Source organism: Gymnoscopelus braueri (genome assembly GCF_963280865.1).
Source record: "Gymnoscopelus braueri genome assembly, chromosome: 8".
NCBI lineage: Eukaryota > Metazoa > Chordata > Actinopteri > Myctophiformes > Myctophidae > Gymnoscopelus > Gymnoscopelus braueri.
The window spans coordinates 15,240,455-15,258,444 of NC_137609.1; the positions used below are offsets into that span (position 1 = coordinate 15,240,455).

Here is a 17,990-nt window from a genome sequence, read left to right on the forward strand (position 1 = left end):
TGGCCTATACAGGGTGAAACTACTTGTACTACTACAAAGTGCCAATAGCCTACTGCTTGAAGCACACAAACATTACAACTATAAACTACAGACTACCACACAAGCTAATAATATAATACTAATAGAAAAGCACTTAGGGTACCACTACTAGCAGCTTGCTAAATAACAAAAGAATGCTGCTATACTCAACTACCAGAGGTCAGGAGCTCAGTTCACTTCAGATGTTGGTTACACACTGAAGAGAATACTCTCAACCTGCCTACTTATCCCTTGAGCTGTGCTGGCTAAACCACACACTTCACAAGGCAATCAAGTGGCCTATACAGGGTGAAACTACTTGTACTACTACAAAGTGCCAATAGCCTACTGCTTGAAGCACACAAACAATACAACTATAAACTACAGACTACCACACAAGCTAATAATATAATACTAATAGAAAAGCACTTAGGGTACCACTACTTGCAGCTTGCTAAATAACAAAAGAATGCTGCTATACTCAACTACCAGAGGTCAGGAGCTCAGTTCACTTCAGATGTTGGTTACACACTGAAGAGAATACTCTCAACCTGCCTACTTATCCCTTGAGCTGTGCTGGCTAAACCACACACTTCACAAGGCAATCAAGTGGCCTATACAGGGTGAAACTACTTGTACTACTACAAAGTGCCAATAGCCTACTGCTTGAAGCACACAAACAATACAACTATAAACTACAGACTACCACACAAGCTAATAATATAATACTAATAGAAAAGCACTTAGGGTACCACTACTAGCAGCTTGCTAAATAACAAAAGAATGCTGCTATACTCAACTACCAGAGGTCAGGAGCTCAGTTCACTTCAGATGTTGGTTACACACTGAAGAGAATACTCTCAACCTGCCTACTTATCCCTTGAGCTGTGCTGGCTAAACCACACACTTCACAAGGCAATCAAGTGGCCTATACAGGGTGAAACTACTTGTACTACTACAAAGTGCCAATAGCCTACTGCTTGAAGCACACAAACAATACAACTATAAACTACAGACTACCACACAAGCTAATAATATAATACTAATAGAAAAGCACTTAGGGTACCACTACTAGCAGCTTGCTAAATAACAAAAGAATGCTGCTATACTCAACTACCAGAAGTCAGGAGCTCGGTTCACTTCAGATGTTGGTTACACACTGAAGAGAATACTCTCAACCTGCCTACTTATCCCTTGAGCTGTGCTGGCTAAACCACACACTTCACAAGGCAATCAAGTGGCCTATACAGGGTGAAACTACTTGTACTACTACAAAGTGCCAATAGCCTACTGCTTGAAGCACACAAACAATACAACTATAAACTACAGACTACCACACAAGCTAATAATATAATACTAATAGAAAAGCACTTAGGGTACCACTACTAGCAGCTTGCTAAATAACAAAAGAATGCTGCTATACTCAACTACCAGAGGTCAGGAGCTCAGTTCACTTCAGATGTTGGTTACACACTGAAGAGAATACTCTCAACCTGCCTACTTATCCCTTGAGCTGTGCTGGCTAAACCACACACTTCACAAGGCAATCAAGTGGCCTATACAGGGTGAAACTACTTGTACTACTACAAAGTGCCAATAGCCTACTGCTTGAAGCACACAAACAATACAACTATAAACTACAGACTACCACACAAGCTAATAATATAATACTAATAGAAAAGCACTTAGGGTACCACTACTAGCAGCTTGCTAAATAACAAAAGAATGCTGCTATACTCAACTACCAGAGGTCAGGAGCTCGGTTCACTTCAGATGTTGGTTACACACTGAAGAGAATACTCTCAACCTGCCTACTTATCCCTTGAGCTGTGCTGGCTAAACCACACACTTCACAAGGCAATCAAGTGGCCTATACAGGGTGAAACTACTTGTACTACTACAAAGTGCCAATAGCCTACTGCTTGAAGCACACAAACAATACAACTATAAACTACAGACTACCACACAAGCTAATAATATAATACTAATAGAAAAGCACTTAGGGTACCACTACTAGCAGCTTGCTAAATAACAAAAGAATGCTGCTATACTCAACTACCAGAGGTCAGGAGCTCAGTTCACTTCAGATGTTGGTTACACACTGAAGAGAATACTCTCAACCTGCCTACTTATCCCTTGAGCTGTGCTGGCTAAACCACACACTTCACAAGGCAATCAAGTGGCCTATACAGGGTGAAACTACTTGTACTACTACAAAGTGCCAATCGCCTACTGCTTGAAGCACACAAACAATACAACTATAAACTACAGACTACCACACAAGCTAATAATATAATACTAATAGAAAAGCACTTAGGGTACCACTACTAGCAGCTTGCTAAATAACAAAAGAATGCTGCTATACTCAACTACCAGAGGTCAGGAGCTCAGTTCACTTCAGATGTTGGTTACACACTGAAGAGAATACTCTCAACCTGCCTACTTATCCCTTGAGCTGTGCTGGCTAAACCACACACTTCACAAGGCAATCAAGTGGCCTATACAGGGTGAAACTACTTGTACTACTACAAAGTGCCAATCGCCTACTGCTTGAAGCACACAAACAATACAACTATAAACTACAGACTACCACACAAGCTAATAATATAATACTAATAGAAAAGCACTTAGGGTACCACTACTAGCAGCTTGCTAAATAACAAAAGAATGCTGCTATACTCAACTACCAGAGGTCAGGAGCTCAGTTCACTTCAGATGTTGGTTACACACTGAAGAGAATACTCTCAACCTGCCTACTTATCCCTTGAGCTGTGCTGGCTAAACCACACACTTCACAAGGCAATCAAGTGGCCTATACAGGGTGAAACTACTTGTACTACTACAAAGTGCCAATAGCCTACTGCTTGAAGCACACAAACAATACAACTATAAACTACAGACTACCACACAAGCTAATAATATAATACTAATAGAAAAGCACTTAGGGTACCACTACTAGCAGCTTGCTAAATAACAAAAGAATGCTGCTATACTCAACTACCAGAGGTCAGGAGCTCAGTTCACTTCAGATGTTGGTTACACACTGAAGAGAATACTCTCAACCTGCCTACTTATCCCTTGAGCTGTGCTGGCTAAACCACACACTTCACAAGGCAATCAAGTGGCCTATACAGGGTGAAACTACTTGTACTACTACAAAGTGCCAATAGCCTACTGCTTGAAGCACACAAACAATACAACTATAAACTACAGACTACCACACAAGCTAATAATATAATACTAATAGAAAAGCACTTAGGGTACCACTACTAGCAGCTTGCTAAATAACAAAAGAATGCTGCTATACTCAACTACCAGAGGTCAGGAGCTCAGTTCACTTCAGATGTTGGTTACACACTGAAGAGAATACTCTCAACCTGCCTACTTATCCCTTGAGCTGTGCTGGCTAAACCACACACTTCACAAGGCAATCAAGTGGCCTATACAGGGTGAAACTACTTGTACTACTACAAAGTGCCAATAGCCTACTGCTTGAAGCACACAAACAATACAACTATAAACTACAGACTACCACACAAGCTAATAATATAATACTAATAGAAAAGCACTTAGGGTACCACTACTAGCAGCTTGCTAATTAACAAAAGAATGCTGCTATACTCAACTACCAGAGGTCAGGAGCTCAGTTCACTTCAGATGTTGTGACAGACAGTGACAGAGTGAGAGAGAGGCAGACAGGCAGACAGTGACAGAGTGAGAGAGAGGCAGACAGACAGTCACAGAGTGAGAGAGAGGCAGACAGGCAGACAGTGACAGAGTGAGAGAGAGGCAGACAGGCAGACAGGCAGACAGTGACAGAGTGAGAGAGAGGCAGACAGGCAGACAGTGACAGAGTGAGAGAGAGGCAGACAGGCAGACAGTGACAGAGTGAGAGAGAGGCAGACAGGCAGACAGTGACAGAGTGAGAGAGAGGCAGACAGGCAGACAGGCAGACAGACAGACAGACAGTGACAGAGTGAGAGAGAGGCAGACAGACAGGCAGACAGTGACAGAGTGAGAGAGAGGCAGACAGGAAGACAGGCAGACAGACAGTGACAGAGTGAGAGAGAGGCAGACAGTGACAGATTGAGAGAGAGGCAGACAGGCAGACAGTGACAGAGTGAGAGAGAGGCAGACAGGCAGACAGTGACAGAGTGAGAGAGAGGCAGACAGGCAGACAGGCAGGCAGACAGTGACAGAGTGAGAGAGAGGCAGACAGACAGGCAGACAGTGACAGAGTGAGAGAGAGGCAGACAGGCAGACAGACAGACAGTCAGACAGTGACAGAGTGAGAGAGAGGCAGACAGGCAGACAGTGACAGATTGAGAGAGAGGCAGACAGGCAGACAGGCAGACAGTGACAGAGTGAGAGAAAGGCAGACAGTGACAGAGTGAGAGAGAGGCAGACAGGCAGACAGGCAGACAGACAGACAGACAGACAGTGACAGAGTGAGAGAGAGGCAGACAGACAGACAGACAGACAGACAGACAGTGACAGAGTGAGAGAGAGGCAGACAGACAGATAGACAGACAGACAGACAGACAGACAGACAGACAGACAGACAGACAGACAGAAAGTGACAGAGTGAGAGAGAGGCAGACAGACAGACAGACAGACAGACAGTGACAGAGTGAGAGAGAGGCAGTGACAGAGTGAGAGAGAGGCAGTGACAGAGTGAGAAGAAGTGAACTTGCATTAATTAACAAAGTCATGATTTTTGTTCAGTAAATTATATTTGGACTGGTTAAATTGGGGTTTGAACCAGGGACCTACAGACTTGCGGTTAGACAGTGTAAAGGATAAGGATAATTCCTTTAACAGGTCCGTTCATGAAAGTCCTTGCGGCCTTGTTTCCAATGAGGGCCTGTGAGCAATTAGGGGTTAAGAGTCTTGCTCAGGGACACATTTCATTTCATCGACACATTTGCTGGCCTGGCCTGGAATCGTACCTGGGGCAACCAGGGCCTCTGGCTCCGTAGGCGGGCTCACTAACCACTCAGCTATGGCCGCAGTACTGACTGAGCTATTGGATAGACAGGACGCTAACTACTCTAGATCACTGGTTCACATAACATTTACCAATAAATTTCATGTTATTGTTTAAAAATTGCACATGTCTGAATTATCAGGGTCATGTTTTGTACAATGCAATTCAAATGTAAACTCTGATGAGTGGGGTTTGAACCGTGGACCTTCGGCACATGAGGCTAACACTGTACTGATCAAGCTATTCAATCCACAGTCTTAATCAGTGAAAAAGGAGAATCCAACAAAACAAAACAAAAGAGAGAATGAAGTACATCATACATTGAAAATAACTACTCTCAATAAGCGTTTCATTTAACAATTGCACGTTTATTCATTGATACAGTCATGTTGTGTGCAATGCAATTGAGGTGAAGTCTGCATGAGGTGGGATTTGAACCGGCAACCCTGTGGTTTCAAGGCAGATGATTAAGCCATTGGACCAACAGACCTGAATTGGTGAAAAGGAGCTCACAGATTTGGCAGACTTTCACGCAAATTGTAGGGTACCACTACTAGCAGCTTGCTAAATAACAAAAGAATGCTGCTATACTCAACTACCAGAGGTCAGGAGCTCAGTTCACTTCAGATGTTGGTTACACACTGAAGAGAATACTCTCAACCTGCCTACTTATCCCTTGAGCTGTGCTGGCTAAACCACACACTTCACAAGGCAATCAAGTGGCCTATACAGGGTGAAACTACTTGTACTACTACAAAGTGCCAATAGCCTACTGCTTGAAGCACACAAACAATACAACTATAAACTACAGACTACCACACAAGCTAATAATATAATACTAATAGAAAAGCACTTAGGGTACCACTACTAGCAGCTTGCTAAATAACAAAAGAATGCTGCTATACTCAACTACCAGAGGTCAGGAGCTCAGTTCACTTCAGATGTTGGTTACACACTGAAGAGAATACTCTCAACCTGCCTACTTATCCCTTGAGCTGTGCTGGCTAAACCACACACTTCACAAGGCAATCAAGTGGCCTATACAGGGTGAAACTACTTGTACTACTACAAAGTGCCAATAGCCTACTGCTTGAAGCACACAAACAATACAACTATAAACTACAGACTACCACACAAGCTAATAATATAATACTAATAGAAAAGCACTTAGGGTACCACTACTAGCAGCTTGCTAAATAACAAAAGAATGCTGCTATACTCAACTACCAGAGGTCAGGAGCTCAGTTCACTTCAGATGTTGGTTACACACTGAAGAGAATACTCTCAACCTGCCTACTTATCCCTTGAGCTGTGCTGGCTAAACCACACACTTCACAAGGCAATCAAGTGGCCTATACAGGGTGAAACTACTTGTACTACTACAAAGTGCCAATAGCCTACTGCTTGAAGCACACAAACAATACAACTATAAACTACAGACTACCACACAAGCTAATAATATAATACTAATAGAAAAGCACTTAGGGTACCACTACTAGCAGCTTGCTAAATAACAAAAGAATGCTGCTATACTCAACTACCAGAGGTCAGGAGCTCAGTTCACTTCAGATGTTGGTTACACACTGAAGAGAATACTCTCAACCTGCCTACTTATCCCTTGAGCTGTGCTGGCTAAACCACACACTTCACAAGGCAATCAAGTGGCCTATACAGGGTGAAACTACTTGTACTACTACAAAGTGCCAATAGCCTACTGCTTGAAGCACACAAACAATACAACTATAAACTACAGACTACCACACAAGCTAATAATATAATACTAATAGAAAAGCACTTAGGGTACCACTACTAGCAGCTTGCTAAATAACAAAAGAATGCTGCTATACTCAACTACCAGAGGTCAGGAGCTCAGTTCACTTCAGATGTTGGTTACACACTGAAGAGAATACTCTCAACCTGCCTACTTATCCCTTGAGCTGTGCTGGCTAAACCACACACTTCACAAGGCAATCAAGTGGCCTATACAGGGTGAAACTACTTGTACTACTACAAAGTGCCAATAGCCTACTGCTTGAAGCACACAAACAATACAACTATAAACTACAGACTACCACACAAGCTAATAATATAATACTAATAGAAAAGCACTTAGGGTACCACTACTAGCAGCTTGCTAAATAACAAAAGAATGCTGCTATACTCAACTACCAGAGGTCAGGAGCTCAGTTCACTTCAGATGTTGGTTACACACTGAAGAGAATACTCTCAACCTGCCTACTTATCCCTTGAGCTGTGCTGGCTAAACCACACACTTCACAAGGCAATCAAGTGGCCTATACAGGGTGAAACTACTTGTACTACTACAAAGTGCCAATAGCCTACTGCTTGAAGCACACAAACAATACAACTATAAACTACAGACTACCACACAAGCTAATAATATAATACTAATAGAAAAGCACTTAGGGTACCACTACTTGCAGCTTGCTAAATAACAAAAGAATGCTGCTATACTCAACTACCAGAGGTCAGGAGCTCAGTTCACTTCAGATGTTGGTTACACACTGAAGAGAATACTCTCAACCTGCCTACTTATCCCTTGAGCTGTGCTGGCTAAACCACACACTTCACAAGGCAATCAAGTGGCCTATACAGGGTGAAACTACTTGTACTACTACAAAGTGCCAATAGCCTACTGCTTGAAGCACACAAACAATACAACTATAAACTACAGACTACCACACAAGCTAATAATATAATACTAATAGAAAAGCACTTAGGGTACCACTACTAGCAGCTTGCTAAATAACAAAAGAATGCTGCTATACTCAACTACCAGAGGTCAGGAGCTCAGTTCACTTCAGATGTTGGTTACACACTGAAGAGAATACTCTCAACCTGCCTACTTATCCCTTGAGCTGTGCTGGCTAAACCACACACTTCACAAGGCAATCAAGTGGCCTATACAGGGTGAAACTACTTGTACTACTACAAAGTGCCAATAGCCTACTGCTTGAAGCACACAAACAATACAACTATAAACTACAGACTACCACACAAGCTAATAATATAATACTAATAGAAAAGCACTTAGGGTACCACTACTAGCAGCTTGCTAAATAACAAAAGAATGCTGCTATACTCAACTACCAGAAGTCAGGAGCTCGGTTCACTTCAGATGTTGGTTACACACTGAAGAGAATACTCTCAACCTGCCTACTTATCCCTTGAGCTGTGCTGGCTAAACCACACACTTCACAAGGCAATCAAGTGGCCTATACAGGGTGAAACTACTTGTACTACTACAAAGTGCCAATAGCCTACTGCTTGAAGCACACAAACAATACAACTATAAACTACAGACTACCACACAAGCTAATAATATAATACTAATAGAAAAGCACTTAGGGTACCACTACTAGCAGCTTGCTAAATAACAAAAGAATGCTGCTATACTCAACTACCAGAGGTCAGGAGCTCAGTTCACTTCAGATGTTGGTTACACACTGAAGAGAATACTCTCAACCTGCCTACTTATCCCTTGAGCTGTGCTGGCTAAACCACACACTTCACAAGGCAATCAAGTGGCCTATACAGGGTGAAACTACTTGTACTACTACAAAGTGCCAATAGCCTACTGCTTGAAGCACACAAACAATACAACTATAAACTACAGACTACCACACAAGCTAATAATATAATACTAATAGAAAAGCACTTAGGGTACCACTACTAGCAGCTTGCTAAATAACAAAAGAATGCTGCTATACTCAACTACCAGAGGTCAGGAGCTCGGTTCACTTCAGATGTTGGTTACACACTGAAGAGAATACTCTCAACCTGCCTACTTATCCCTTGAGCTGTGCTGGCTAAACCACACACTTCACAAGGCAATCAAGTGGCCTATACAGGGTGAAACTACTTGTACTACTACAAAGTGCCAATAGCCTACTGCTTGAAGCACACAAACAATACAACTATAAACTACAGACTACCACACAAGCTAATAATATAATACTAATAGAAAAGCACTTAGGGTACCACTACTAGCAGCTTGCTAAATAACAAAAGAATGCTGCTATACTCAACTACCAGAGGTCAGGAGCTCAGTTCACTTCAGATGTTGGTTACACACTGAAGAGAATACTCTCAACCTGCCTACTTATCCCTTGAGCTGTGCTGGCTAAACCACACACTTCACAAGGCAATCAAGTGGCCTATACAGGGTGAAACTACTTGTACTACTACAAAGTGCCAATAGCCTACTGCTTGAAGCACACAAACAATACAACTATAAACTACAGACTACCACACAAGCTAATAATATAATACTAATAGAAAAGCACTTAGGGTACCACTACTAGCAGCTTGCTAAATAACAAAAGAATGCTGCTATACTCAACTACCAGAGGTCAGGAGCTCAGTTCACTTCAGATGTTGGTTACACACTGAAGAGAATACTCTCAACCTGCCTACTTATCCCTTGAGCTGTGCTGGCTAAACCACACACTTCACAAGGCAATCAAGTGGCCTATACAGGGTGAAACTACTTGTACTACTACAAAGTGCCAATAGCCTACTGCTTGAAGCACACAAACAATACAACTATAAACTACAGACTACCACACAAGCTAATAATATAATACTAATAGAAAAGCACTTAGGGTACCACTACTAGCAGCTTGCTAAATAACAAAAGAATGCTGCTATACTCAACTACCAGAGGTCAGGAGCTCAGTTCACTTCAGATGTTGGTTACACACTGAAGAGAATACTCTCAACCTGCCTACTTATCCCTTGAGCTGTGCTGGCTAAACCACACACTTCACAAGGCAATCAAGTGGCCTATACAGGGTGAAACTACTTGTACTACTACAAAGTGCCAATAGCCTACTGCTTGAAGCACACAAACAATACAACTATAAACTACAGACTACCACACAAGCTAATAATATAATACTAATAGAAAAGCACTTAGGGTACCACTACTAGCAGCTTGCTAAATAACAAAAGAATGCTGCTATACTCAACTACCAGAGGTCAGGAGCTCAGTTCACTTCAGATGTTGGTTACACACTGAAGAGAATACTCTCAACCTGCCTACTTATCCCTTGAGCTGTGCTGGCTAAACCACACACTTCACAAGGCAATCAAGTGGCCTATACAGGGTGAAACTACTTGTACTACTACAAAGTGCCAATAGCCTACTGCTTGAAGCACACAAACAATACAACTATAAACTACAGACTACCACACAAGCTAATAATATAATACTAATAGAAAAGCACTTAGGGTACCACTACTAGCAGCTTGCTAAATAACAAAAGAATGCTGCTATACTCAACTACCAGAGGTCAGGAGCTCAGTTCACTTCAGATGTTGTGACAGACAGTGACAGAGTGAGAGAGAGGCAGACAGGCAGACAGTGACAGAGTGAGAGAGAGGCAGACAGACAGACAGTCACAGAGTGAGAGAGAGGCAGACAGGCAGACAGTGACAGAGTGAGAGAGAGGCAGACAGGCAGACAGGCAGACAGTGACAGAGTGAGAGAGAGGCAGACAGGCAGACAGTGACAGAGTGAGAGAGAGGCAGACAGGCAGACAGTGACAGAGTGAGAGAGAGGCAGACAGGCAGACAGTGACAGAGTGAGAGAGAGGCAGACAGGCAGACAGACAGTGACAGAGTGAGAGAGAGGCAGACAGACAGGCAGACAGTGACAGAGTGAGAGAGAGGCAGACAGGAAGACAGGCAGACAGACAGTGACAGAGTGAGAGAGAGGCAGACAGGCAGACAGTGACAGATTGAGAGAGAGGCAGACAGGCAGACAGTGACAGAGTGAGAGAGAGGCAGACAGGCAGACAGTGACAGAGTGAGAGAGAGGCAGACAGGCAGGCAGACAGTGACAGAGTGAGAGAGAGGCAGACAGACAGGCAGACAGTGACAGAGTGAGAGAGAGGCAGACAGGCAGACAGACAGACAGTCAGACAGTGACAGAGTGAGAGAGAGGCAGACAGGCAGACAGTGACAGATTGAGAGAGAGGCAGACAGGCAGACAGGCAGACAGTGACAGAGTGAGAGAGAGGCAGACAGTGACAGAGTGAGAGAGAGGCAGACAGGCAGACAGGCAGACAGACAGACAGACAGACAGACAGACAGACAGACAGTGACAGAGTGAGAGAGAGGCAGACAGACAGACAGACAGACAGACAGACAGACAGACAGACAGACAGTGACAGAGTGAGAGAGAGGCAGACAGACAGACAGACAGACAGACAGACAGACAGACAGACAGAAAGTGACAGAGTGAGAGAGAGGCAGACAGACAGACAGACAGACAGTGACAGAGTGAGAGAGAGGCAGTGACAGAGTGAGAGAGAGGCAGTGACAGAGTGAGAAGAAGTGAACTTGCATTAATTAACAAAGTCATGATTTTTGTTCAGTAAATTATATTTGGACTGGTTAAATTGGGGTTTGAACCAGGGACCTACAGACTTGCGGTTAGACAGTGTAAAGGATAAGGATAATTCCTTTAACAGGTCCGTTCATGAAAGTCCTTGCGGCCTTGTTTCCAATGAGGGCCTGTGAGCAATTAGGGGTTAAGAGTCTTGCTCAGGGACACATTTCATTTCATCGACACATTTGCTGGCCTGGCCTGGAATCGTACCTGGGGCAACCAGGGCCTCTGGCTCCGTAGGCGGGCTCACTAACCACTCAGCTATGGCCGCAGTACTGACTGAGCTATTGGATAGACAGGACGCTAACTACTCTAGATCACTGGTTCACATAACATTTACCAATAAATTTCATGTTATTGTTAAAAAATTGCACATGTCTGAATTATCAGGGTCATGTTTTGTACAATGCAATTCAAATGTAAACTCTGATGAGTGGGGTTTTAACCGTGGACCTTCGGCACATGAGGCTAACACTGTACTGATGAAGCTATTCAATCCACAGTCTTAATCAGTGAAAAAGGAGAATCCAACAAAACAAAACAAAAGCGAGAATGAAGTACATCATACATTGAAAATAACTACTCTCAATAAGCGTTTCATTTAACAATTGCACGTTTATTCATTGATACAGTCATGTTGTGTGCAATGCAATTGAGGTGAAGTCTGCATGAGGTGGTATTTGAACCGGCAACCCTGTGGTTTCAAGGCAGATGATTAAGCCATTGGACCAACAGACCTGAATTGGTGAAAAGGAGCTCACAGATTTGGCAGACTTTCACGCAAATTGCTCAGAAATCCTGGGTTAAAATGTTTTTCAAACTGGTTAAATTGGGGTTTGAACCAGGGACCTACAGACTTGCGGTTAGACAGTGTAAAGGATAAGGATAATTCCTTTAACAGGTCCGTTCATGAAAGTCCTTGCGGCCTTGTTTCCAATGAGGGCCTGTGAGCAATTAGGGGTTAAGAGTCTTGCTCAGGGACACATTTCATTTCATCGACACATTTGCTGGCCTGGCCTGGAATCGTACCTGGGGCAACCAGGGCCTCTGGCGCCGTAGGCGGGCTCACTAACCACTCAGCTATGGCCCCAGTACTGACTGAGCTACTGGATAGACAGGACGCTAACTACTCTAGATCACTTGTTCACAAAACATTAACCAATAAAGATTTTTTTTTTCTGTCCTCGGAATGGAAACTAGTGAAAATAGTCGAACTACAAGCTCACAATGCGTTGCTATCTAAAAAGGTGTGAGATTGTAGATCGGCTATTTTCACAAGAAAGTATGTCATACATAAAAAACAACTACTCTCAAAAGCATTTCATGTTATTGTTTAAAAATTGCATTGCATTAACAGGGTCATGTTAAGTACAATGCAATTTAAATGTAAACTGTGATGAGTGGGGTTTGAACCGTGGACCTCCGGTACATGAGGCTAACACTGAACTGATCAAGCTATTCAATCCACAGCCTTAGTTAGTGAAAAAGGAGAATCCAACAAAACAAAACAAAAGAGGGAATGAAATACGTCATACATTGAAAATAACTACTCTCAATAAGCGTTTTATTTAACAATTGCAAGTTTATTCATTGATACAGTCATGTCGTGTGCAATGCAATTGAGATGAAGTCTGCATGAGGTGGGATTTGAACAGGCGACCCTGTGGTTTCAAGACAAATGATTAAGCGATCAAGCTATTGGACCAACAGACCTGCCCTGGTGAAAAGGGACTTCACACACGACACACTTTCACGCAAATTGCTCAGAAATCCTGGGTTTAAATGTTTTTCAAACTGCTCAAAATTGCAGACAATCTAAGGGCGGTGCTTACTGGTCAAAGTGATAGATATGTTCCTCATGAGTCAAGGCACATGTGTAAGCAAGTTTCACGGCTGTCGGCCAAACGAGGCATGACTTTTGCCTGTTTAAAGTTTGCATTTTCAAAAAATTGCTATAGCGCCCCCCTTTGACCAATTGGAGTAAGATTGGTTTCAGTGATACTTGGAATGATCCTCTACATTATTGCAAAGTTTCAAACAAATGTGAGTCTGCATGAACGTGTTAGGGGCAGACGAATAATTGTCTTAAAACTGCAATATTAATTGGCTCATAAAAGCTTAATGTTTTCACTTATGGAAAATCCGCTTGCTCACGTTTGTCGGCATAGGTCCAAAGTTCATGTGTAAAATGTTTCGTGCAGATTGCTCAAAGATCCCAGAAAGCTATAGATTTTTACTGTTTTTCATATAATTGGAAATGGTGGGAGATCTAAAGGTCAGAGGTCAAAAGTCAGAGTGTGAAAGTTGTTAGGCATGAGGAGACGCATGTGTGTATCGAAGTGTCATGGATGTGGGTCAAACAGGGCATGAGTTGTACCTGTTCAAAGTCAATTGAGTAAAATAGCGCCACCCTTTGGCCGATAGTTGTGAGTTTCGTTTCTTCGCCGTTTGGCATAGCCCTCTACCATATTGACGAGTTTCGTAAAAAGTGACCACGCGGTTAGGCCAGAACTGCCAAAAACGGCGGAAGAAGAAAGGCAAGAGATGCAATAAGGCTTCGAGAGCCTGATAGGCCTCGAAACCTTAATTATGTGGTGGCAGCAAAAACTTTGCTTTGAAACAGACAAATAGACAGAAAGACTTTACGAATTATCTTCCCATTGCTAAAGCAATACACGCAATGCAAAATCAACACACAGACAGAGACAATGTCAGCTTCTGGAGAGATGTTGCAATAGAACTTGGTTGGCCAATTAGTACACAAAAAAGAGAGATGCTTTCTGTTAAACATCTCCGTAAAATTTGGCAAGTAAATAGAGGTGATGTGAAAGGCCTTATTAATCTGTTTGATGAGGGAGACCAAACTACTCTTGCTTGTTCAGTTGATATTGGGAACATACAGGATATGGATGACAATAGTGGATGTCCAGATATTGGTGATACCTTGACCACAGAGAAGAAACATATTAGTGCATATTCAGATAAAGCTGACAAGATAGCTGCAGAGGGTCTACAAGCTAATACATCTGCTACACCCATGAAAATGCGTGTGGGCAAAAGACGTGCCAGAGATCCACTAGGAGGTGATGAGTGGGTGAAGCCAAATAAAAAAACAAAAAAAAATGTCTATTGCATTTGTGAAACACCAAATGACCCAGAAAGACCAATGCTTCAATGTGATCTCTGTGGAGGCTGGTATCATATGGACTGTGTGGGAGTTTCACAGAGTCGAGACGTTGACACCCTTACTTATGCGTGTTTATCCACCACTTGCAATCATGAGACATTGATACAGGGGATTTTATATACAGACAAAAATAGCCGTGTTCAGGTGCAGCCAAAGCCAGTTGTTGTGCACCAGGAGGAAAAGTTTGTTGTGCAAGACAGCCCTGTAGTTGAACAGCCTTTTGTGAAACGTGAAATAGAAATCACAAATCACAATCACATCACAGAAATAGATCACCATTCCCCTGCACTTCTTGACGAAGACGAAGAGCCTTTTGTGGAAATAAATAACTCTCCTGCACTTCATGAGAGCCCTGTAGATGAAGTTCTTGTTGTGGAAATACCGGTAGATCACGCCTATGCACTTAGTGAGAGCCCTTTAGATGAACAGGATGACATACAAATGCAGACTCTAGATATTAGTACTGTTCAGAGTGTCATGGGACCTGGTGCAACATTAGGACCCTTCAAACACGATGCCCTTGAACCTGCTAGCTTTACTTTGCAGGCTTCTGATTGGAAAATGTTTCACTCCTACAGACCCAAAGGAAGTAAATATTTTACGAGGTTTGAATGGGAAGGGATATTTCTAGATCTGGTGCAGAAATTCCCAAAACGTTCACTCTCTCCTGTCTGTACCACCAAAATGATTATGCTGTGTCCAGCATTTGTGCATTTTTTGACAAGTCACCATATGTGTCATTGTACACCTGTAAAGACCAGCAATGGCATATCATGACAAAAGCATCCAATGACACAGCAGGCTATACCTTTGAGCTGATGCTAAAAATACTGACCACAGCTAGTTGCTTTGTCGTGTCATACGAGAAAACTAATAGTGTGAAACTAATCAACTTTCAGCAGGTCGAACAAAAACATAAATGCACAGACAGATGCAAACAACACAAGCAGACAAGGGCTAGAAAAGTGAGATCCATTCCAAAGGCAGCTGTGGAGAATAACGAGTGGCTGAGTGATAAGATGATCGATGAGTACCATAAGCTCTTGCTTTCGAGTGTTGAAAGAAAAAAAAAATCATTTATTTGTCCCAGCACTTTTGTAAGCCAACAGTTACAGAGTTTTTGGTGTGATGACATCAGTGTCCTCCCAGAAGTACCACGAGCATCACGCAATTGGTGGAACTACGAGTTGGTGATATTGCCCGTCAACGCAAATAAGTCCCATTGGGGAGCCATCGCGGTAGATTTCACCAAAAAGACAGTGAATGGTGATGTTATAGTATTAGATGTTGTGATAATGGATTCACTACGTGTGCATGAGCAAGACCTGGTTAAGGCATTTTTTCCACTGCAAAGGTACTTAGCATTACAGTACTTTGCATTGTATGGTAGAGGTATGGGTATTACATTTAGATATGAGTGTTATCACAGTTGTCCCAATTTCATAGAACAAACTGACGGCAGCAGCTGTGGTATTTTCACTTGTTTGTTTTCCAAAGCTGTTCTGTTTGATGTGAGCCTCAACACTTTCAAAAGCCACCGTGAAAAGCGAGATTGTGTTATGCATGAGTTGTCAGGCAAAAATATATTTATCTGAGTACAAAGTTAAAGCATGTACTGTGATTTACTGTATCTTGGACAAACTACCTAAAAGGCTCTGTTGTGTCTGTTGTAGGAGAACGTCACAAATGGAGGATGCGAGGGACCAGAACTGACATGTTCCCAAGACACCAGGAGGGAACGTCATTTTGGTCTTCCTTTTTTTCCTTTAGGTTTTGATTTAATCAAATGTTTTCTTCTTTTTTTCTTTTGTCTTTGTGCTTACTGTGATCATCTAAAAACAAACATTAGAGCACAGGACTATGCAATGTTTGGACTGAGCTGGTTTTGCTTTATATACGTACATCTATCTATTGATCAATTTGTGTGTGTGTGTGTGTACAATGTTTGCACTTTAAGTTTGCTGTGTTGCACTTTTGAGTGATGTTTGCACTTCAGTATATTGCATGTTATACTTTTTTATACATTTGAGTGATGTTTGCACGTTGGTACATTGCATGTTGTACCCGTTTATTATACATTTGAGTGATCTTTGCACTTAGGTACGTTGCACGCAGTACCATTTTATACTTTTGAGTGTGGTTTGCACTTTTTTACAGTTTTGCATGATGATTGTGTTTGAATAATGTTTGCTGTTATTAACACACACACATATAGTAAATTGATCAAATCTGTGACTACTAAACTACTAAAGTAGCCTCTCAGTCCACCTTAAGACAATTGGCAATGTTTAAAAACAAATATTGGAAAATGTATTTATATATATTCTGTTTTTGATAATTTGTACACTGTTTTATTAGTAAAGAGTAATTAAAAGGTCTTTTTTTAAACTTTCAAAGCCTGTCTGTATTCTTTTATGGTGTGGGGTTGTGTGGCCACTTGTATACACTATTGGGTTAGGGTATGGCCACTTGTATATACTATTGTCTGAAAAGGGCCCTTTTCTGACCCCTGACCTCACTGGACGGCCCGCCACTTTTCAAAATACAGCTCTCCCGCTTAGCGGAGAGTGTGGCGGTGTAGAGGGGCTCTCCCCGAACGCGTGCGCACCTCCGAAGTTCCGGCGCCAAGCACCGTCTCCTGTCCAGTGTCCAATTTGCAATTTGTATACACTATTGTCTGAAAAGGGCCCTTTTCTGACCCCTGACCTCACTGGACGGCCCGCCACTTTTCAAAATACAGCTCTCCCGCTTAGCGGAGAGTGTGGCGGTGTAGAGGGGCTCTCCCCGAACGCGTGCGTACCTCCGAAGTTCCGGCGCCAAGCACCGTCTCCTGTCCAGTGTCCAATTTGTATACACTATTGTCTGAAAACGGCCCTTTTCTGACCCCTGACCTCACTGGACGGCCCGCCACTTTTCAAAATACAGCTCTCCCGCTTAGCGGAGAGTGTGGCGGTGTAGAGGGGCTCTCCCCGAACGCGTGCGTACCTCAGAAGTTCCGGCGCCAAGCACCGTCTCCTGTCCAGTGTCCAATTTGTATACACTATTGTCTGAAAACGGCCCTTTTCTGACCCCTGACCTCACTGGACGGCCCGCCACTTTTCAAAATACAGCTCTCCCGCTTAGCGGAGAGTGTGGCGGTGTAGAGGGTCTCTCCCCGAACACGTGCGTACCTCAGAAGTTCCGGCGCCAAGCACCGTCTCCTGTCCAGTGTCCAATTTGTATACACTATTGTCTGAAAACTGCCCTTTTCTGACCCCTGACCTCACTGGACGGCCCGCCACTTTTCAAAATACAGCTCTCCCGCTTAGCGGAGAGTGTGGCGGTGTAGAGGGGCTCTCCCCGAACGCGTGCGTACCTCAGAAGTTCCGGCGCCAAGCACCATC

At 43.0% G+C, this 17,990-nt stretch overlaps 1 protein-coding gene across 1 annotated transcript in view; it reads left to right on the forward strand.

The window, feature by feature from the left end:
• dchs1b (dachsous cadherin-related 1b) overlaps positions 1-17,990 on the forward strand; it is a 448,519-nt gene that overhangs the window by 296,091 nt on the left and 134,438 nt on the right. The window lies entirely within an intron of this gene.